General features: G+C 44.2%; 1 long non-coding RNA gene and 1 pseudogene across 1 annotated transcript; both read left to right on the top strand.

The window, feature by feature from the left end:
• The first annotated feature begins 1,278 nt into the window (after positions 1-1,278).
• On the top strand, positions 1,279-19,420 carry LOC137619630 (uncharacterized). Its single transcript, XR_011039939.1, has 4 exons — positions 1,279-1,551; positions 2,188-2,462; positions 14,875-17,046; positions 17,654-19,420. It is a non-coding gene; the product is annotated as an uncharacterized lncRNA (long non-coding RNA).
• LOC137620377 (5S ribosomal RNA) lies at positions 7,332-7,449 on the top strand (annotated as a pseudogene).
• Positions 19,421-24,075: the final 4,655 nt, after the last annotated feature.

Here is a 24,075-nt window from a genome sequence, read left to right on the forward strand (position 1 = left end):
CAGTAAGGAGTCTGAGGCGTTATCTTAAAAGAACAGCTGCAGTTTGTCCTCGTGTGCAATCCCTGTTTGTGAGCACTGGAAGGACGAAGAGGAGGGTCACCAAGAATACCATCTCAGCTTGGATTCGAAGGGTCATCCATCATGCCCTGAATCCAGACCCCCCTCCGTCACGTCGCCCTAGAGCACACGATGTCAGAGGCATCGCAACGTCCCTGGCATTCAAGAGAAACTTCTCTGTGACGCAGGTGCTACAAGCTGGGGTGTGGAAGCGTCAAACGATCTTCACAGCCCACTACCTGCAGGACGTGACCCACAGGAGCCTCGATACTTTCTCTATCGGCCCTGTGGTGGCTGCTCAAAAGCTGGTCTAAACTCAGGCTCCTTAATGGACAGGTAGCAGAAGGTTGAGGGCATTGTTACCCGGTTTTAGACTGCATGAATGAAAAGACCCTTACTCTTTTCTTCATCCTCCCCTCTCTTGGGGAAAGCAGCATCCTGGGTTCTCTGCATAGCTGACCTCAAACCACTGCAGGTAAACCATGCTTCCTTGTGTTCCTAGTATTAATATAATACTGTCGCGTCCCCCATACCCTGACGAGGTGGTATTGGGAACATCCTAACCTAGAATTCCATCTAAAAGACTTCAGGTCAACTTCCTAGGACGAGTCACACTTCATTCCTTCACACACAAGCTTATGTAGGCCGCATGTTCCTTGCTGAGCAAGGAATTTGCGAGGTGCAGGGACTCCTTTTCTCGAGTGCTACTCACTCGGATTCTGAGTCCCCGGGCAAAGCCAAAGCCAGTAAGGCTTGGACTTTCCACCCTACCTAAGGGTTAAGTCACCCCATGTAAATAGAGTGGTTTGTATTTCGGTTACGGAACAAATGACAAATTCGGAGATAATTTGTATTTTTCCTAACCATACAAACCTTAGCTATTTACACATATTTGCCCGCCAGCCCTGTCCCCCGTAAAGTCCTACCTCTAAGCGAAGTGAATCAGTTCACCGGTGTGTGAGGGGGGAGGGGTAGCAAGCTACACCTCCCCTACCCCCTTGCTAACTAGCGAGAGGGTAGTGAACCCTCGTTAAAAATCTAATGGCTCGTCATTTCAGCTACGCCGAAAGTAATACCCCATGTAAATAGCTAAGGTTTGTATGGTTAGGAAAAATACAAATTATCTCCGAATTTGTCATGTTAAATATATTGTAACCTATTCGGTAAAAAATGATTTAAGCAAAATTTATTTCATCCAATTATTTTTCTATTTTCAGCAGTTGGCTGGTTCCCAGAATACATACAGCACTGTAAACAACAAGCACTGACTGCAAGACGGACAAGAATGGAAATGGACATAAGAGACATCTTTGTCGCAGCACAAACACCAATGGCTCAGGAGCCAATTCTGCCACCGGAAGTACTGAGGGAAATAGCCATACAAAGTTGTAGCAGATAACGCCTAAAGTGTGAAGGGTTTGAAGACTTAAGGTTGGCCCAGTAATGAAATGGAGCTGATAATGTTGGAGAAACATTTAACCATTTTGCTTATGGGTTAGTGTACATTTAAAGTATTTCTTATTTAACTTCATATACAAAGGTTGATCTGAAAATAACTATAAACATACCTTAGTTTAGGTCTCTTTGATTCATAAAGTTCATAATTATAAGAGTTCTGCATCCATCAGGTGTTCACTAACAAAATATGACTTTTGCATGCTTGGCTGCTAACTAAAGCTGTACATGGGGTTGATGATTGGTAAAACTGTTATTGAAAGCTACAAATTGCATACCTACACCCAGCCTCCTCCTACCCAGTCCCTCATTTATAGCTGTTAGTTATTATTGGTGGATATACATGATTGATAAGTGATTGATTTTTAGTTACCTTTTGCAGAGGAGAAAAAAGTCTGTGGGTATTTGATAACAAGAATGGGGTTGTAATATTATTTATATGTGGTAAAGGTAGTTTCATGTTATAAAAATTCAACTTTGGTAGCTGTATCTGATCAAGTTTTCAAAAACAAAATTCATTTTAGATAAAGAAAGGAAAATAAGTTATTCAGAACTTCTTGCCATTTTTCATTAGTTCTTTGATAAATGTAAAAGCTAAACCTCAGTGAAAGTTATTTATTAGACATTTCTAAGTTATCGGTGAAATACATTATTAATTTATTATTTTACTTTCAGGTTGAACATGGTCGCCTACTTCAGTGAAATATTTTAGCATTGATGGATACCAGAGACTCGGTTTTCTGGAAGAAAAACATTTTTTCTCATCATACATACGTATACTGAGGAACTTCCCCAATTTTGGAGGGTAGCCGATATCAAACAAATGAAACAAAAAAGGGGCCCTCTCTTCTCTACGTTCCTCCCAGACTTTTGAGTGTGGCGAAGATGCAGTGGGATCTCACCAGTCCTGATACCTGGTCTCCAGCCTAAATTCTTAAATGCAATCCAACGTAATCCCATTTAGCTTAGGAATGGTTCTTAATTTTAAGAATAGTTGTGTAATATGTTGCAATGAGGCTCTAAGTATCTTTTTCTGGCTTACTTTACAGTGAAATTAGTTCTTAAACATAATTTGTTCCGTAACCGAAATACAAACCACGCTATTTACATTGGGTTTACCTTTTAGCGTAGCTGAAATGGCGAGCCATTAGAATTTAACGAGGGTGTATTACCCCCGCGCTAGTTAGCGGGGGGGTAGGGGAGTGGTAGCAAGCTACCCCTCCCCCCCTCATACACCGGTGAACTGCTTCTCTTCACTTTTGGACAGACGTCTCTGTCTTTGTCCTCGCTTGGCAGCCATTGTTGTTTTGTCTTTACTTAATCACTTACTTTTCTTTTACTCAATATATATGTAAACATTTTTTTGTGTTTATGTATATATTTGAGTATAGAAATCAGTAAGTTTCCTTTTCAGAGTTTGTGCTTGTGTGTGTAGTGTACGATATCTCCGCGGAGCCCTCGGCAGTTAGGCCACCATGGTGTAATTTCATGGGTCGCGGTCGAGTTTGACTTCGGTCTTTCTCTCTCTCTTTGAGGTCGTTCACCCTTTTACTACGTTACTTTTACTATGTCTGAGTAGCTTCCTTCCCATGTGGGTGGGGTTGCTACGCCGTACGTTTTGTCTCAATTAGTTTATGAATCTAATTGTATTTGTTGTTTTTTCAGCTTTGTAGAACGATTCCTTTTTCGGGGTTTTCGTTCTTTCTTTAGTGTTCATTCATTTTTAAATTATATAATTACATAGTTACATAATTATAATTGTTATAATTCTGTGTTGGTTACAGATCTCCTTCCATGAGTGTAAGTGGTTGTGAGGGCACGTGCCTGTTGTGTAATTCTTGTGTTCCTTTCCCTCGGGATTCCTCTTCGGAGCCTTCCCGGGGGAATGAATGTTAACTAATGATTTTTGTTTTTATTTTTCACAGTTACCGATCTAGTTCGTTTCTGTAATGTGACAATGGAGTGAGCTGTCTTGTTGAGGCCTAGGGATTCGGCTGTTGCTGCCTCCTCTATAGATCGTCAGGGGTTTGTCTCCTTCTCCTGGAAGTACTCCCGTGACGATTGACAGCTCTCCAGTTCATTTTAGAACACTCAGGAGGCTCGCCTCCTTGGGTGGGTAGCTTTCCTTCCGAGGGAAGTTTCCTGTCCAGGCTTGAGTTTTTTCCCCTTTGGGGGGTTCTTCTCTTGCCTTTTTTTTCGTGCGACTATGCTCTTGGTGCTGAGCGGTCGCACCTGCAGTTACGCTCAAGGGGCTGGGCAACTGCAGGAGCCCCTCTTCGGAGGATTGCTCTTTTTAGGTCACTTGCTGACCCGTCTCTTCTACGAAGTGTTTCTCTTTCGTTCGCGAGAGAGTACACTCATAGAGACTCCTCTTCGGAGGACTCTTCTGCTGTTGTTGCTGTTGGCCGCCTTCGCCGTAAGGCTCACCGTCCGCTACGTCGTAAGGGCCTCCCATCTCCCTATAAGGGTGCTAAGAGGCGCCTTTTTGAATCTCCGTATGCAGCCTGCAACTCCTTCTTCTTGACCTTCTGCCCCTGGTGCAGATGGACAGCAGTCTGACCTCGTCTTCCGTCGGGCAACGGTCTTCCGACGGACAACGGTCTTCCGACGGACATCGGTCTTCCGACGGACATCGGTCTTCCGACGGACAACGGTCTTCCCACGGACATCGGTCTTCCGACGGACATCGGTCTTCCGACGGACAACGGTCCCTTCGGGGCAAAGGGTTGCCTCCCACGGGGCTGCTTCCCTCGCGTGTCAGTGTTCCCCTGCGCGCCCTTCTGCAGTGTTCTCTCCTGCTCAGTGTTAGCGCACAGGCGCTCTCCTGCTCAGCGCACAGGCGCTCTCCTGCTCATCAGCGTTTTCCGGATCGCTAGCGCTCTCCTGTTCGCCAGCGCTCTCCTGTTCGTCAGCGCTCTCCTGATGATCGTCACTTCTGTTCCTGTTGGTTCCTGTTACGCGCCCTGTGCGCCCACGTTCGCCCGCGTAATCTAGAACTTCGGTTCAGGGCTTGGACAAGGACTCTTCTTCTACGCACAGGCTTCCACGCGTTGCCTTCTGCTCACCAGCGATCACCAGCTCGCCAGCGACCACAGACGCGTCAACGTTCGCCTGCTCGTCAGCGATCTCCTGCGCGTCAACGATCGCCATCGATCTGCCATGCGTGTCAGGTCCCCTGGACACCATCAGTAGCGATCTAGCGCTCGCCTGCTGTGGACCACGATCTCCGGTAGCTGAGTCTTGCCGTACATCTTCCTCCTGCTCGCCAGCGCTCACCTTTACTTCTGTCCCTCTGTGCGCCAGCTTTCTTCAATCGCCAGCGCACATCTGCGCGCCCTTTCCTGCCACGCACCAATGAGCGCCAACGGTTATTTCTGACCGTCCAGGATCGCCTGATTAACAGATTGCTTCAGCGCTCACCTTCCTGATGCACCTGCACGCCTTCTGTTTAGCGCGATGCGCGCTAACCATCCTTAGTCTCTTACGCGTTAGCGATCGCCTACGCACCCGCGCGATTCTTCGCCTGCGTGCTAGCGTTTTGTTAACGCACCACCGCTCGCCAACGCGCCGTCGCTTGCCAACGCGCCATCGCTTGCCGACGCGCCATCGCTCGCCAACTCGCCTTCACTCACCTACGGGCCATCGCTCGCCAACGCGCCATCACTCGTCAACGCGCCATCGCCCGCCTACGCGCCATCGGTCTCCCGACCGCCTGCGCTTACCCGCGCGACCGCACGCCCATGTGCTCGCGCGCCTACGCGCATGCACGCCCGCGCACATGCGCTCCAATGTTCGCCCGCGCACATGCGCTCCAATGTTCGCCCGCGCGTGAACCAACGGTATTCCATCACGCGGACCGACGGTATTCCGTCGCGCGAACCGACGGTGTTCCGTCGCGCGAACCGACGGTGTTCCGTCGCGCGAACCGACGGTGTTCCGTCGCGCGAACCGACGGTGTTCCGTCGCGAGAACCGACGGTGTTCCGTCGCGCGAACCGACGGTGTTCCATCGCGCGAACCGACGGTGTTCCATCGCGCGAACGTCGGCTCGATTCCTGCAGTATCCATTGCTCACCTACGGATCATCGCTCGCCTGTGAACTTTCGGATTCCGACCACCAGCTCTCGCCCTTCCTACCACGCTCCCCCTCCTTCTGTGCTCCCTCGTGCACTTTTGTCTACGCTCCTGTGTGCCCGCGCATGGGTGCTTCCATGTTCGGCCACGCGCAAACCGTTGATTTACCATCGCGCGAGCGCCAGGGCGATTGCGACCGCGATTCCCGTCGGGGTTTCGCAACATGGCGAGTCTTCTGGATCGTATTTCCAGAACAAGGTCTTAACCCCGTAAACGCAGAGCATGGCTCATGCAGAGCAGGAAGAATCTTCAGGGAGGTCTGAGCAGCATTCTTCTTTCCAGAACCTGGGTTAGCCCTTCCTCGTCATTCCCTGGAAGGGTCTTGCCAGGGAGCTTTCTGTTCGAGATTTCTCCGTCGGGCAAGGGGTGACTTGTTTAGCCCTTCCTCTTCTCCATCTTGTGGAAGGGGCTTATCAGGTCTTTTCCCTCCTCGGTTGCGACCCGAGGTTTTGTACAAGGAAGCTCCAGGAAGGTCATGGGTACTTTCCGCCTCTCGGGCTCAAGCACCTTGGCGTTTCATCGCCAAGTTTCGAACTTGCGGGCAAGCTCGAGGTTGGATCATCTAGACGCAGTGACTGAGGGCTTCCTCTCGAGTGTCTCCTCCGTGGATGTCGACAAGCTCAGACACACTTCCATCCTTGGGAAGAGCTTGTTTGTGCCCAAGGACAGGGACATGGACAGCGGTTGTGCGGAGGGAGTCGACTTCCGTTTTCACTCCTCCAAGGTGCTTTCTTCCAGACCCTGCAGGCCTCCAGTGCCTCTTCTTTCAGCCTCGTCGGCCTAAGTTATCGGACCGGCTACGGCAGCTAAGACAAGGTGTCCAATAGCAGTTCCCTCCTGTCAGGGACAGGTAGCACGGGAAGCTCTCCTGGGGGGGCATAATCCTAGAGGGAGCGGCAGAGTTCACCAACTCTAGGATTGGCAACCCCCCCTTGCAGGTCTCACGCTGGGAGGATGCCTAAGGTTACTCATCCGGATAACAGCTTCCCGATGCCGATTCCTGCACGATCTCCGTGATCAGCCAAGGATATCGCGCCTTGCTCTTACCATCTCTCCGTCTGTCATCGAATTCAGTGTCACTGAACCTCTATGCCATGGGGTCAGCAAGAGTTTTGCCCGTTTGGGCAGAATGATCCATGCCTTAGGAGAAGGTCCTCCATAGGATCGTCGGTGGCTTCACCCCTCGGCTTCTTCAGTCGATCCTTTCTCGTAGGAAAGCTTCTGAGACGGGAATTCCGTAGTCGACCTCTCAGCTCTGTTCAAGTTTGTCGAACAAACTTCGTCCAGCATGGAACAGCAGAATCGATCAGACTGGTAATGAGGCGGCGGGACTCCTTAGGCCCTGGATCGGAAGGACGGGTACTTCCAGTTTCCATTCCATCCATCTTCCAGGAAGCTCTTGGAATTCAGCCTAGACTTAAGATGCGGTGTGGCGATCCCGCCGCGGCATCGCAGGTTTTTCCCAAAAGAACTCTCCCTGCTTTCCTCATGGCCACTCAGGAGCAGGCTTCCACCTCCTTCGCCTTTTGGAGGTTTGGTCAACTCCGGTAGGCTCGGGTTCGACCTTCTTCAACGCCGGGACAAGCTTCCGGTTCCTTACCATGAGTGAGGGATCATGGTGATTTGCTAGGAGCCTTCTCTACTTTGCCTCAACATCTGGGGTACAGTATCTAGCCATGATATTGAGTCAACGGCCTTACCACGTTGGAAACACCGCTTCTCGTCCGATCAGCGAAGTTAAGCAACGTTGGGCTGGTCAGTACTTGGATGGGTTACCGCCGGGGTACGCCAGATGCTGTTGCCTCCTTCTCCGAGCCTTCCCTTCAGTTGACTGTGGCAAGGCTGAGGAGAGTCGCAGTACCTGTTCTCATTCAAGCAGAGCTTTCAGCCCTACCTTGGAACGTTTCCTGGGTCTCTTTTCCTCATTGACCCGTCTAAAGTCCCGATCGGTCGCCTCAGAATAAATTCCCTGTGGGGCGGCCCAAGTTCCGGTGGTATCAAAGCAACGATTAACCGGACTTTCTGGCCCCTAGGGGACCAGCGGAACGTTTAGACCTGCAATGGGTGTTGACCTATGGAACCTCTTGATGGGAGTGGATATTCTCGTCCTTTCCCCACATTTTGATGCTGTGCTCGGACTCGTCAAAGAAAAGGGGGGGGGGGGGTGCATGTTCCGGTTCAGGCCTATGGTCAGGACCTGAAGGATACCTCTCCATCATTCAGGCATTCTTAGGGGCCGTAGTCTGGCCCCTCTACAGATCCTACAGTTCCTGCCGAGTCGCTCCGTGCGCAACGACTTCATGGTACTGGCGTATTCCAACCAGCAAGGGACGCATTTTCATACCTTCGCATCTTGCAGTAGAGATACTGAGATGATCCGAGGTCCTCTCTATACCACCATCGGCTCGCTCATTCCGGGCAGAAGAATGTTCTCTCCGACTATCTGGGCAGAGCCTCGCAGATAGAGGGTTCCCGGGGGGTCTTTGGCCTTTAGTAGCCAGCAAGTCCTGGCCTGGGGGACCTGATCGCGACAGCCTGGAACTTCAAGCTTCCGCTGTTCTTCCCCCCAGTCTCAGACCCCAAGACTCTTTTTCAAAATGCTTTCCGGTGATGGTGGGACAACATCGACGCCTGCGTCTTCCCACCATTGTTGTCTGTTGAGAATAGGTCTCAACAAGACCAGGTTGTCTGTCAACCTTTCAATGGCCCTGAGAGCTCCACTGTGACTACTGTATACGCGGAACGGTTTCCGGACCCTCTGCTTTCCCTGACGGAACTCCCGGGAGAGCTTCTCCCACGGCACAGACTACTCTAACAACCACACTACAACCTCTTTCACGAGCCGTGGCATCGCTTCGGCTTCGCGCCTGGAGACACTACGCCGCCTCCTCAAGAAGAGACAACCCGCTACAGTCGCGGAGCGGAGGTCGCGTCACCTGTGATAGTCATCCGCAGGGGTCTACCAGGCGAAGTGGAGAGTCTTCTGTGGTTGGTGTCGTGGGAGAGATACCTCTTCCCTTGAGGCCTCTTCGCCAGCAATAACGGACTTATTGCTTTTCGGCGGGAGGAAACTCCTTTCTGCTCTCGGAAATGAAGCCTGTCGCTCAGCCTTTCTGTGGTCTTCAGGCTGAAAGGAATAGACTTTTTCCTTCCTGCTGGACCTTTCTTCGCTCATGCGAAGCTGCGAACGTCCCTGCCCCCAGTCGGAGTGAGACCTCCTCCATGGAGCATGGTTCGGACTTTTAGTCCCTTAAGAGATCTTCTCAAGAACCATTACGTCAGGCCCCTGATCGTATTCCGTCTTGGGGGACGGTGCTCCTGCTCACTCTGGCCTCGGCCAGTGTGTAAGTAATCTTCTTGGTCTTGTACGACTCCGCCCTTTCTAAGGAATAGGGGAAGGCAACATTCAGGTTCGCTCCTGAGTTGTTTGCTAGACTCAGAATCTTGGGGTCCCGGCCCTTCGGTCCAGCTCCTTCAAGATTTCGAGTCACCATTCTGTATCAGATGACCCAAACTTTCTTCTTCTTGCCAGTAAAGGAATCGAGGGGTTATCTTTGGGAACAGCTGCAGTTTGTCCTCACGTGCAGCCGGGTTGGGAGCACAGGAAGGACACGGGTGAGTCTCCAGTATACCTCTTCAGGTCGGACTCAAGGACATTCATCTCGACCTGACTCCAGACCCTCCTCCGTCACGTCGCCCTACAGCATGATGTCGGATACATCGCAACGTCCCTCGCCTTCGAGTAGTATTACTCTGTGACGCAGGTGCTACAAGCTGGACTCTGGAAGCGTCTAATGACCTTCGCAGCCCGCTTCCTGTAGGACGTGACCCACAGGAGTATCGATACGTTTCTATCGCTCTGTGGTGGCTACACAACAGCTGGTCTAACCTCAGGCTCCTTATTTGGACAGGTAGCAGAAGGCTGAGGGCATTGTTATCAGGTTTTAGTCTGCATGAACGAAAGAAGTATGTCTGGCCCTTACTTCTTTCTTCATCGTCCCCTCTACTGGGGAAGCAGCATCCTGGTCTCTGCATAGCTGACCTCAAACCTCTGCAGGTAAACCATGCTTCCTTGTGTTCCGAGTATTGAGTCAATACTGTCGTGTCCCCCATACCCTGACGAGGTGGTATTGGGAACGTCCTAACCCAGAGTTCCTTCTGGAACTCCAGGTCAACTGCCTAGGACGGGTCACACTTCTTCCTTCACACACAAGCTTATGTAGGCCACACGTTTCCTTGCGGAGCAAGGAACTTGTGAGGTGCAGGGATTCCTTTTCTCGAGTGCGACTCACTCGGGTTTTGAGTCCCCGGGTAAAGCCAAAGCCAGTATGGCTGGGGACTTTCCACCCTTCCTAAGGGGTAAGTCACCCAATGTAAATAGCGTGGTTTGTATTTCGGTTACGGAACAAATGACAATTTCGGAGATAATTTGTATTTTTCCTAACCATACAAACCTTAGCTATTTACACATATTTGCCCGCCAGCCCTGTCCCCCAAGACAAGTCCTACCTCTAAGTGAAGTGAAGCAGTTCACCGGTGTGTGAGGGGGGAGGGGTAGCTAGCTACCACTCCCCTACCCCCCCCCCGCTAACTAGCGCGGGGATAATACACCCTCGTTAAATTCTAATGGCTCGCCATTTCAGCTACGCTAAAAGGTAAACCCAATGTAAATAGCTAAGGTTTGTATGGTTAGGAAAAATACAAATTATATCCGAATTTGTCATGTTAGAGGTTAGTTCTTAAAACTATTGCTATAATCATCCTACTGACCATTTGATGTTCCATTTAACTTTTTAAAGAATTTGATATATCAGTTCAATTTGATCCCATGTTTCTTGTTATCTTGTGCCTTTGTACTTAGAGCCCCGTCTTTAAATCTCATTCTCATCAGAGCATTGGTATCTAGGAAATAGTATTCAATGAAAGGTTAAAAGCTCTCTTAAATTGCATAAGAACTTAATCACAAAATAGTTTTGATTCTGAAAAAGTACAAATTCTTTATTTGTTCCTTAACTGAATACAAACCACGCTATTTACATGGGGTAATTACTTCGGCGCAGCCGATGACGAGCCACAAAGTTTTAACGAGGGTCTCCTACCCCACCGCTAGTTAGCGGGGGGTAGCTTGCTACCCCTCCACCCTCACACACACCGGTGATTCGGCCACTTTACTTTTGGCTCGGAGAGACGACAGACCTGTCAGCGCTCTCCTCTCTTTGACTGCCATAATATTTTGTTTGCTTTTTCTTACAGTGTTTGTGTGTGAAGTTGGCCTCTGTTATCATCATGCACACTTGCCCCGGTCTTTCCGGCCACCCTTGTGGAACCTTTATGTCGGCCGTGGAGACGGATCCACACTCCTTATGCCCGCAGTGTAGGGGCCAACGGTGTGATAGTGCTAATTTGTGTACTGAGTGTAGGGAGTGGTCTACCTCCCAGTGGGAGAGGTTTGCCCGGCGACGTAAGAAGAAGGCTAAACGGGATCGTTCTCCTTCCGAAAGTTCTCGGGGGCGAGAAAATCCTAGGTCTTCTTCTCCCGCCGCCCATTCCTCCTCTGAAGCTCCCGCTCGGGCGGCCTCTTCCGTGGGGCCGGCGAACGGTAGCGTAGACCGTAATATTGATATTGATATTGACCGATCCCGTGGTAAGAGAGAGGCCGCTGCCTACTATAGCGAGGCGGCTGCCCCTCCCCCCTCGGAGGAGGTAGTTATGTCTAACAAGGATCTTTTTTAGCTTTGGGCTTCCTTGAGGCTACAGGGTTCGCCCTCCAAGGCAGCCTTGTTTGACATGGTCAAACGGGGTGCGGCCGCCGAACAATCGTCAACTACAGCGGAAATAGATCCTCTGTCTGCAGTTGACGTAGTTGTTTCGGAAACATCCCATGGATCTGTCCAAACACCTGTTGTGACTGAGGTAGCTGAAGGCTCTGTCTCTCCCTCCGGACACACTTTGAGGGAGGAGCGGAGTCCTACGGTCTTTCCTTCCACTGAGATTCCCTCTCGAGGGAGTTCTCTGGTAGAGACGCCTCTTCGGAGCCCCTTCGATGGTCAGCTTGCTGATCCCACGGCCCCTCGTGGGCATATAAGGCGGAAGGCTCGCCCTCCACTTCGCCTAGAGGTCTTCCTTCTCCCTTTAAGGGGGTTAGGAGGTGCCTCTTTGGCTCGTCGTCCCCACAATCCTCTGCGGAGGAGACGACTCGCCGCTCTCCTGTCCTGCCAGCTACCACCCTAGACCTCTCCGGGGATCGTTCGCGTTCCCCTTTGGAGGATGGTCTTCCGTCGGGACAAGGGTCTCCTCAACCATCTACTTCGAAGGCTGCTGATGCGCTTTACGCGCCCCCTGAGTCTGCCATTGCGCAGTCTCCTGGCCCTTCGGGGTCTCAGGGACTTGAGTGCAAAACTGCGCCTCTCGTCTCTAAGCGTAAGGCTCTGCCTGCGCCCGTTGCTGTTGTTCCTGTTGTTGCTGACAAAGCACTTCGGCGCTCTCCTGTAGGTGTTCGCGCCTCTGATCCTGTTACGCGCCAGGGTTCCTCTGTGCGCCCACGCCCATCGTCAACTGTTCCTGATGCAGCGCGCAAGCGCTCAAAGGCGCCCGCGCGCCCACCTTTACCAGCACCTCCACGCCCCCCAGTTCCTGTTATATTGCGCGCGATTCCAAAGGTGCCGGAGTTGGCGCACAGGCGCCCACAGGTTCCTACGGACTCGCGGCGCCCTTTGGGGGAAAAACGCGGCCCGCGTTCACTTCACCCCCTGTTCCTGTATCACCACCGCACGCGGTCCAACAGGTTCCGGAGTTGGCGCACAGGCGCCCACAGGTTCTCGTGGACTCGTCGCGTCCTATAGGGGGAAAGTGCGGCGCGCGATGGCCCCCGGTTCCTGTCACTCTTCGCGCAGTCCACAAGGTTCCAGAGTCGGCGCACAGGCGCCCACAGGTTCCTTTGGACTCGTCGCTCCCGACGGGGGAAGATCGCGTCGCGCGTTCACGCGCGATCCCATCCGCGACGCGCTCTCCATCGCGCGCTGTTAAAGAGGTTCGCGATGCGCTTTCACGCACGGATATTGTTCCAGCTTCCGCGCGTTCTCCAACACGATCGCGTGGCGCGCTGACTCAACACGTAGCTCCGGGGTTGGCTAAGTTAGCGCACAGGCACTCACAGCCTCCTCTGGAATCGCGCGAGTCTGCTGCCGACAATGTCGCGCGCGACTCTCATCTGTTGCGCCCAGTCCCAGCTACACGCCCTGTGCCTGTGTTCAAGGCGACTGTGAACGTTCCTCATGCCGTTCGCAACTGCGACCTCCGAAACAGTCTGTTCCGGATGCGCGCTATGCGCGCCAACATTCGCCAGCGCAGTTAACAAACTCGCAAGCGAATAGGGCGGTCCCTCCTGACCATCGCCCACAGGTCTCTCGGGATTCTGCTATAGTTCGTTCGCCTTCGCTGCGAGTTCTCCCAGACACGCGCACAGGCGCCCCTGTCATATCGCGCCCTTCCAGTTCTCACCAGGCCTCTGCGCACCCGCGCGTTCGGGCGGTTCCTGATCGTCGTACACCGACTCCTTCACCATCACGCTCTCGCGCCATTGATTCATCTGCGCGCCATCGCTTTGCGGCCGCCCCCGCCCACGCGGGTGCGCGCGCGCGATTTTCCAGCATCTCCCGTCCTAACCCAGAGTTCCTTCTGGAACTCCAGGTCAACTGCCTAGGACGGGTCACACTTTCTTCCTTCACACACAAGCTTATGTAGGCCACACGTTTCCTTGCGGAGCAAGGAACTTGTGAGGTGCAGGGACTCCTTTTCTCGAGTGCGACTCACTCGGATTTTGAGTCCCCGGGTAAAGCCAAAGCCAGTATGGCTGGGGACTTTCCATCCTTCCTAAGGGGTAAGTCACCCAATGTAAATAGCGTGGTTTGTATTTCAGTTACGGAACAAATGACAAATTCGTAGATAATTTGTATTTTTCCTAACCATACAAACCTTAACTATTTACACATATTTGCCTGCCAGCCCTGTCCCCCAAGTCAAGTCCTACCTCTAAGTGAAGTGAGACATTTCACTGGTGTGTGAGGGGGGGAGGGGTAGCAAGCTACCCCTCCCCCTACCCCTGCTAACTAGCGTGGGGTAGTAAACCCTCGTTAAAATCTAATGACTCGTCAATTTCAGCTACGCCGAAAGTAAACCCCTATGTAAATAGCTAAGGTTTGTATGGTTAGGAAAAATACAAATTATCTCCGAATTTGTCATTTTAACTTCAATTTTTCCCCTTTCTCCCAGGCAAACGTTTTAGTTGCACCGAGGGCAATTTCCTTTCTTATCGATAATCAATGTTGTATTCTTTTAATTCAATCTTAAATCACACTTACCCAGATGCCTTCATGGTGGATTCAGAAGTAAAAGAGAAATATTAAGGTGAATTTTGATAGTTTAGACATCTCTTGATTCTACAATTATTTGAGGTAATATCAAAGTTTAATTTCAAATGTTAATATGGCAACATGTTTATTAGAGATAGTAATGAGTCACTTAAGCCAATAACTTTTTCCCACTTAGTATTTACCTTAATTGTTTACCGAGTTGATATGTGAAGGTTTTCCTTCTTTGATGCTATTAATATGTTTATTAAGTGTAGGGTCAAGAAAATTAGATAAACCAACAGTGGTAGTATGTACTTGGAACTGTAAAAGAGGTTATGTTAGGTGCTTTGATATTGATGAGAATGAGAATTATATTAGTTTTAAGTGCTTTATTTTGTTGTTGCATGGGCACAGTGATGGAGGTGAGCTGCAAGAGAATTGGAAATAATAACCATCAAATGTATAGCACAAATACTTAGAAATGAGATAATCTACTTTCTAAGAAAGAAATAAAAAATGAGATAATCTACTTTCTAAGAAAGAAATAAAAAATGAGATAATCTACTTTCTAAGAAAGAAATAAAAAATGAGATAATCTACTTTCTAAGAAAGAAATAAAAAATGAGATAATCTACTTTCTAAGAAAGAAATAAAAAATGAGATAATCTATCTTCTAAGAAAGAAATAAATAACAAGATATTTATATAAAAACTGTACGGAAGAAGGTGGGAAACACACACAACAATCAAGTGTAAGTACTAGACCCACAAGATGGACCAAATGGTTAAAGGAATATGACAGTTTAATTACAAAGCTTACATTTTATTGAACATTATATTTCACTCGCATGGTAGTAATTTTATCTATTCATATTTCAGATGACCGTTGTCATTGTTCCCCAGTTAAGAGGTTTGAACAAATGGACAGAGTTCTAATATATGATAGCAGTCATCACCATGATTTGAAGGCCTGGCATGTATGTGATGAAGGTCAGTCAAGTGAGATTCTAGCTGCTCAAGTAAATAGTCGGCCATTTAAGTTGCGGTTGCAGTCTTACAATGCAAGATTCGAATGAGGTCTCTACACCTTGTCTTGCATTATTAAATTGGCGCACTAGCGTTTATGATCCTGACCATTACATTTGACATTACAGTCTTATAATGCAACACTGGTGTATGGGGTCTCAGAACATAGATTAGCATTGCAATCATGCATTGCAACAGACCGGTGTACCCTCATAATTAAGAGTATTAAATAGGTACACTGGCCTCTTTGATTTTAACTATTATATTTGACAATGGTCATACAGACCTTTGATCTGGACAAGCGATCCCCCTTTCTTCTATAAGGTGCCTTCTGTATTCTTTCTCATCCCTTGGTGTATATACACAACTGATGACTTCAGATAGAACCATTGCCTATTGAAGAATCTGTAACTTGCTGCCACCAGATGGTGATATGTACCAAGAAGAATGTAAAGCTATGCCGTGTGGTTGGCTTTCAGCCCTTAACACACACACCCACACCCACGCACCACCACCACCACCACCACGAAGGAAACTCATCATATTCCGTCACCACTTTACCAGAACAGATCAGTGCCTCATGGGAAGAGGAAGATAGTCCTTGGTGCATGGAATGGCTATCATAGTGTGTACATTCATGCTTAATTCAGTACTGTCTTCTAACCACATATATCACTCCATGGGGAAGGTGCTGGTACAAGGCTACATTGCATCTGGACGATACAGTGAGATTGTCTCTCACATACAAGACTAACTAAATGTGTTGATGATATCTTACTGTGGTTAGATTCACTGGTGGACAGCTTCTTTCAAACTGTTCAATGGCTTGTGTTTGTGGGTGATATTGGAATCAAGGGGCATCAGTGAAAGTAGAAAATGGTGAATCAGAGACTCAGCACATTAAGAGATGTGTGAGACAGAGCTATGTGTTATCACCTGATCTCAAGATCTGAGAGATATTGAAGGAATTAAGGTTGGAGCAGTCAATATTTATAACATCTTATATGCTGACGATGCAGCACTTGTTGCTGAGTTGCCAGGATAAACTTCAATCTTTAATCAGTACTTTAGACCAGTCAAGCAGAAGAGGTTAGTCAATAAATATTAAGAAAATAGAAGTTATGGTTATCACCAAAGATGAAATCCCCCCATGAACATATATAAGGAGCAATGCTGCAACTGTCAAACAACCGAATCATTTTGATTATTCAGGATGCTTGTTACAATTCATGGAAAATCCAAATATAGAAATTAAGAGGAGAATATCCATGGCTAAAGATGTATTTGGCCAAATCAAGAAATTAGTCACCAACTCGAAAATATCTGTGAATTTAAGGTTTGTGAAATGTTTTGTACTGTGAAACTTTCACCTTGAGGAAAGCAGATAATGAGAGGTTACAGACTGAAAAACTGTGTTTGTGGAGAAGAATGCTAAAAATATCATGGACTGAGAAGAAAACTATGAGGAGGTATTGGAGAGGGTGGGAGTTGAGAAAGACCTTTTAGCTTCAGTGAGTGGTAGGCAAGTGTGGTTTGTGGGCCACATAGTGAAAAGACAAGAATTAGAACATATCTTTCTCTCACTGGTAAAATTGATGGAAGGAGGTTGAAAGGAAGACCTAGTCAAATGTATATGGATGGATTGGTAAGATTGACTGGAGGAAGAATTTATGCTGCCCAGTTGCTGCAGAGAGCTGGAAATAGAGAGGAGTGGAAAGCTGTGATTGCTGGCGTCCTTGGGGATATGGCATCTGGATGATGATGATGGCATCGCCTCAACCATGACATTTTTCTTTGGAGAGAATCTAGCTTAATTTCTAGGCTTTGTAATTACTTTGGGCAGTGTTCGCAAAGGCAAAAGGTTTCAGGAGTCCCAAGAATTCCCAGTGCCCAAGGATGATGTGTGATAGGAAGGCATACCTAAATGATGATGATGATGAACCTCTTTGAAGTCTTTTGGTGCAGATATTGCTTGGTTTGCTGTCCTCCAGCTTGAAGTCTACTTTCTCAGAAAATACAACACAGGTGAGATAGTGTTCAGTATCAAACTTCTACTTGATATTGGAAAGACTAAAGATATAGTCTTTTAAGAAGAAATTTAATGTTAATTTCAGGGTTTTACCATAGTAAGGAATTTAAAATCTAAATGGCGTATACTTTATGGTTCACCAAATGCCATGGTTATGTGTATTCAAATAAGTGTGTAGGTCTCATCTCTCCATCAATGGTAATATCAAGCATACGAAGATAGTTACTGGGAAAAAATTTCCTTTTTATAGCAATGACTGGATTTTTTTTGTCTCCCTTTATCTATCTGTAACAGTTAATTGTAATCAAATGTTTTTATTTTCTGAGGAAATTTTTTGCAGTAAAAGTTCATGAGAGAGAGAGAGAGAGAAATGATAAATCTAAACAAAATTAAATTACTTAAGTTTTGCTGCATTTAGAACCGACATTACAAACAATCTCGATTTTCATTGGGCTAACTTTTATATGCATTTTCAAGATTAAATTTCAGCCCAAACATGACCTTTCATTCCCTTCAATACCTTACCTTTTGCTCAATGTGATATCATTTTTTTCTGAGTTATCGGTGGAATACATTATTACTTTCTTTTTTACTTTCTTTCAGGATGAACATGGTGGCCTAATTCAGTGGGATATTTGGGCGTTGATGGAAATCAGAGACTCAATTCTATCTATCTACCATGGTACTTCCTCCCATTATGAGAGATCCAAAAAGAAACAAAAGGGGATATTTTTCCTCCTTGTCCTTCCTTACCTGACGAGGGACCCGGTTGAATTTGGCTGGTACTGCTTGGGTACCAGAGCCCACCCTCTCCTGTCTTCCACCACAAATGAAGTTTCATATGATGACTCTCTTACATAAGAATGATTATGAAACGGACTTTTGATTGTAGGGAAGGGGCTATATTGTCGTGCCAGTTCCGGTGCCTGGCCTCTGGCCCAAATTCTAATATGCAATCCAATCGATTTTAGGGATGGTTTCTTGATTTTAAGAATAGGGTAGTTTCGTATTAACATGTCACAATGAGGCTCTAAGTATTTTTATTTCTGGTTTACTTTTCAGTAAGGTCAGTTTTTAAAGGTAATGTTAAAGACTTATTCTTGAAGGTAATATCATAATCATTTTGCAGACCAATTGATTTTTCATTTTACTCTTAAAGAATTCATTATTTGAAATTGAGCTATTTCCTTTTAATTCACTTATTGATGTTTTGTATTCACTTCTAACAACTTGATACATTGGGTCTTGTTATCTTGTGCATTTGTACTTAGAGCCTCATCCGTATATCTCATTCTCATCAATGCATTGGTATTTAGGAGAAAAGTATTCAATGAAAGGCTTATTATACGAAGTTAAAAGCTCTTGTAAATTTCATATAGAAACTTAATAATAAAGTAGCTTTGATTTTTAAAAAGGACAAATTTTATATTCTAAAATATTGATTTGTTGGTTAGCAAGAATATTGTTCCTAGGATAGTTAATGATTTTTTTCAGTCAAAAGGTTTAATGCTTGAACTTTCCACTTGATTTTAATTTCAATGCAACTTCTATTCCCATAGGATAAAATTACAAAATAATTGTCCTAATAGGTCTTCTTAAGTCGTACATCTTGGAAGTGTGCTTTCTACTAATTTTGATTTTTGTTCTTAGTCTGTTGTGGTTTAATGAGTTCATCTCGTTGAATTTTCTGTTTTAAGTTTACTGTACTCCTTTTGGGAGTAATTCCGTTGAACTTTCTTCCCTAAGTTTTTCTTCTGATGATAAAAAATGTCTGAATTTATGGATATTTAAGTCTGACATGAGGAATATTGCTCTATTGTATTAGGCTTCATGACCTATTTACCATAATCTGATAACTGCATGGCTGTTATTAGTAATGCTTTTAATTTGAAGCTATTCTACTGTGGAAGGTTTTGTCAGTGTAGTCAGAATATTTCAGTCATATCCATTCATGGATATAGATTTCAGTCTGGTTACTGAACTATTTCTGCCCTATTTAATGTGGTTATTACATGGTTTTTACTAGTTTTGCTTTACATTTGATCTCTATGCTATTGAGGATTTTGTTAGTCTATTCAGAAGGTACTATAGATGTAATTATTAAAAGTACAACTCAAATAATCTTGAATTGGCGAACTTTAATCCTAGTTTTTGTCGCTTACTTAGCAAGTTTTAGTAGTATCACCCAAATTCAACTTCCCACACTTGCATAGTGTCAAGTCTTTTTGATTCTGGTGATTATATGGAAAGCCTGTGATGGATTTCCATGGATTTGTTGGCTTTTCCCTTCTTGTGTTTTGTTTATGATCACCCTGTTCCACCAAAGCTAGGAACAGGGAGGGCCAGGCAATGGCTGCTAATGACTCAGCAGGTAGACCTATAGGCTCCCCCAAACCCTCCCCATCCTTAGCTCACAAGGATGGTGAGGTTGCAGACACTACGAGAAACTATCAAGCTTGATTTGGTGTCGAACTCCTGTCCAGCAGATTGCAAGGCAGGGACGTTTCCAATAGGATACCACAACCCTTGTTATTGGTAATGCAAAGCAAGATATCAGAATCCTTAAGGATTAGTTAGTCAAATTTCTTCTTAATGATTATTGATGTTTGTTTACAAAGCTTGTGGTTTATTGGTTGTTATCGTCATCGCAGAGTATCGAGAAAACCCAGCTTTTTCAGAAATCAAATAATCTATTTGGTTTTAAAGTTGTAAGTTGATTCAGTCCTTTGACATCAAAATCTGTTCTTTTCTTCTTTTTTACTTCATTTTTCAATGTGATGATCCTCACCATCTAACTTGATAGTTTTTCTATAAGGATAACTTGACTTTCTTTTTGTCTATGCTTCCAGACAAACTTTTTAGTCACACTTAGAGCAGTTTCCTTTATAATCTTTTATCAACGTTTTACTCTTTGAATCCACAAGTAATCTTAGATCGTATATATCCAGATGACACGGAGTAAATTTCTAGAACTATTCAAGAACATACCAGACTTTTATTTTAAATCTTAAATTTGGCAGCAGGTTTAATGGTTAGTGATGAGTTTCATATTAGCCAATAATTCTTTTCCATTTGACATTTACCTTAATTGTTTACCGAGTTGATAAGTGAAGTTTTTAGTTCTTAGATGCCATCAATATGTCTTTAAAGTTTGGTTTTGAGAAAATTTCATAAACCAACATTGGTATTGTGTACTTGAAACTGTAAAAAAAGTTAGGTTTAGTGTTTTGCAATTGATGAGAATGAGTTTAAGATTAGTTTTAAGTGTTATTTTTGTGTGTACAAAAGAACTTCTGTATTTTCTTATGTCAAGGTATATAATTCTCATGTAGCCCTTTAATAATATTTCAAAATTTCCTGGAAATCATGTAAACTTTTTAAAACTCAGCTCTATCACAAGCATTTTGCATTTCGTTCATATTTCAGATAATTCTAGTTAACTGCTTCTCTTGTTTTTTATTGACTTTTTAAGGGGGGCAGTACACCAATAACCTTTTCGGTGTCTGGTTTTAGGGACAGTAATAGTTTAGAATATTCACATATGTATTGAAATCCGTAAGTTAAAGTACAGTACTGGAGTCCTCTAACTTTATCATTCAAAACTTTATAGGGTATGTCAATATTGGAGAAGTAGACAGTAAATGTTTGAAAGAACTAGAGCCCCTTATCTTCATCATTCATAACTTTGTAGGATATATCAATATTGACTAAGTATAGGTGTATGAAAGAACTAGTTGGGTGTTAGTACCTAATGATTTTTCAAGCCTTTTGGCGGATTGTTGGTAATTAAACACTAGCTGAAGATTTGCACAGTATTAAAGTAGTCGCTGAAAGGAAATTGTCTAGTAAATACTAATTGATAAAATAAGGAAGTGGGTTTGGGGTTAATTCGTTCGATGTAGAACGCCTTGCATATAGTAACAGGCTCTTGCTCAGGGTGAGTTTGGGGTATTGAATCAGATAGGGATGGATAAAATGATTTGATCATTGGAATGAAGTGTTATTTTTTTTATTTTTTTTTTATTTTTTTTATTTTTGCTAGGAGAAAATGAGTTTTTATCGTATGCATAGGGTGGATTGGGTTGTATGTGTGATGAAAGGGTTTGCGTATCACTATGATCAGCAAAGCTGTACTAGTCAGGGCCACCCATACCAGGTTGGTTTGCTGTGAACAGTCAGACGAAAATCTCCCATCATCACCAATCCGCACTGGCCAGCGTGGTGATGAAAACTGGTCAAACTTGAATTGTCTGAGGCCTTTGTCCTGCAGTAGATTGTATACAAGTATGGAGAGCTCTAGATTGGAAATTGCGGTAGTGTAGAGTAAAACGTCTATGATTTGATTTTTTGTGGCCTGATTCTAAGATAGGCAAATTTCTTCAGAAGAATTATAATTCTGCGTAACTGTACGTCTTTTTAGGGCTACATGAACATACCTTGAACTTAAAACGTTAAATTTTTTAAACTCTAATTCAAAAGCTATGAAAAGTTTCAAACTTTGAACATTAAATTTTTTATACCTTAATTCAAAATCTATGAAAAGTTTTAAGAATTTTCCATGAAATTGAATATTACAGAAGTTCTTTTTCCTCTGATGCTTAATTCCAATTCCAGACATCCCATTCCCTCTCCTTGATCCTACCCCTACCTAATTTGGAAATGTTAACCCCCCCCCCAGTCAACGTTCATGTGACTGAGGTCTCCCCACTCCGCCCCCCTCCCTCTTCTAGCATCAGCATTTGCCATTTATTTCTCTCCATGAAAGGGCCAAAGAGTCTATAAAGTACATCCTGCTTTTAACTACAGTAACCACTGTTCATTTAGGCTGTATATCAGATTCTCATGTATAGAGGTCGTTCATTCTAACATCGGTGTAATGAGAGCAGTGTATTTTTGAGCATTTGAGTATGTTGTACCTGTCAAAATATTGGTTACCATGTTGGGGAACTCAGTCCAGTTGGTTTTCCATAAGATCTTGTCAAAATAGAGTTATTTTTATTTTGACAACACAAGTCAAGATCAGTGATTGTCTTGCCATGTTTTGTTTAAAGTTTCTTAAAAGTCTAATATTTTTCAACTTAAAAGATGATTTGTCAAACTTTGTTTTAGAGTTTAGTGTCATATACTTAGTAATTTCAAAATTTCCCTCCAAATTTCTTAAATTCAAAATATTCTTGAATTGTTGGAAATTGTAATGTCAAATGAGCAGGTTTTGGTACAATTTTAATTCAAATATGTATGCACAATTTCATTGACAAAAGGTCAAATGTCATGTACAGTGTAATGTGAGTAATGTATATTGTAATAACATGAAAAGATTATGATTTAAAGTACAATCAAGAATAAATGAAAATTTCTAAAAGTTAATGCTAGATTAGCTACAGTAAAACTCTATGGTAGATCTGATGAGACTTCAGTGTAAAGATTTGAGAAAAGTTAGTTTGTGATTAATTTAGTGTTTTAACATTCAGTTCTTAAAGTAATTTGAAGAGAGTCATTCTTATTTCAGTACTTTTTTTAACGTAAATATAATTATTATGTTCACTGAAAAGGGCTCCAGCTGGGATTACACTAGTCAGTCTTGTCTCTGATTTCCACCATGTGTGTCTTTGATGCGGAGTTGGGATAAATAAATGCCATAGTCATCTTAAAAAAACTGTGTAATAAGTTTTCAAACATAGACGCTGTGTATGCGTAGGATTTTATTCCAAGGGGTTAAGGGTTTTCTGGCTTAGGAAGTAATTGTTTTAGTATGTCGATTATTGCTCGAGTTTCAGGTAGTGTTTTAAGGTAGAAACTTCTCCAGACTTGAGGTATTATTTTTAATTTGATTTTGGTTATAGTAAATTATGTAATTTTTAGTGAATTTTAACTGTGAAATAGAAATGGTTAGAAAAACGTGTTGCACTTTCAGTAAGGAAGGATAATTTAGTTATCTGTAGGAAAGGATAATTTTACCTTCTAATATGTTTGAACACTTTCAGTAAGGAAGGCTAAATCAGTTATTATTAGGAAAGGGTAATTTTACCTTCTAATATGTTTGAGTTATTTATCTTGCTAATGGTATCATAATAAGTCTACTAAGTCGAAACTATGACCTTAAGTTAACTTCAACTTTTAACATTATAAAATATGCTAAAAATAGTTAGGCCTACTAAAAGAAATGCTGATGTACAGGAATATACCAAATGTGGAAGTTAGCAGATTAACGTCAACTGTTCAGGTGGATATTTTCTCTACTGCAAATACTAGTCTCGATAAACAGTATCTTGTGTGAACTGATAATGTTAAATAGTAAATGCTTGGTAAATATTAAAGCTTTACTCTTTAATAATAAATGTCCCGTTGAGGGTAATACTGTACTATCAGTGCCAGGCATTACGGAAAGCTCTTTGTAGCATTTCTTTGGCTCTTAAATTGCACCTACATTTTACTCCTCTACAATGCTCCCGTCTCACTTCCTCTCTTGCTCTTCAACTAATCGGTTTTTACTTTAAGGATTTTTCATTTAATCACTTACTAAGGCCTATACAAGATAAAGGAATATTCACCCTACATATTCCATACATTTTTTAAGAATAATTAAGAAATCACTTAGAATTTTATACAATCTTTGATTTGTTTATTGATTTTTTTTTCCTATAAAATTTCCAGTCACGGTAAAGAAGTAAATGTTCGAACTAATTCTCTTGTAAAAAATTAATTACTTGAATATCTTTACGATCAGAATATTACCAATATTTATACTTAGAATTATTGTGTTGTTAGACCTATAATTTTACAAATTAATACCAAAATATATTGATTGATGGCCGAAAGGTAGGAATTCCACATGGATTAAGTCTAGACATATATTTTTAAGTTAACGCTTGAGGAATATTTAATCTAGCAAGGGAACGTGCAACCTAGACTAATATTTCAGATAATTAAATTTCCATCAGATGTTTGTTAAATGCTTTGATAATAAGAGAGTTTAAGAAGAAGGAAAAGATATGAGATTTAGGTGAACATAATTTTAAAAATTT

This window comes from Palaemon carinicauda, chromosome 26 (assembly GCF_036898095.1).
Source record: "Palaemon carinicauda isolate YSFRI2023 chromosome 26, ASM3689809v2, whole genome shotgun sequence".
Lineage (NCBI taxonomy): Eukaryota > Metazoa > Arthropoda > Malacostraca > Decapoda > Palaemonidae > Palaemon > Palaemon carinicauda.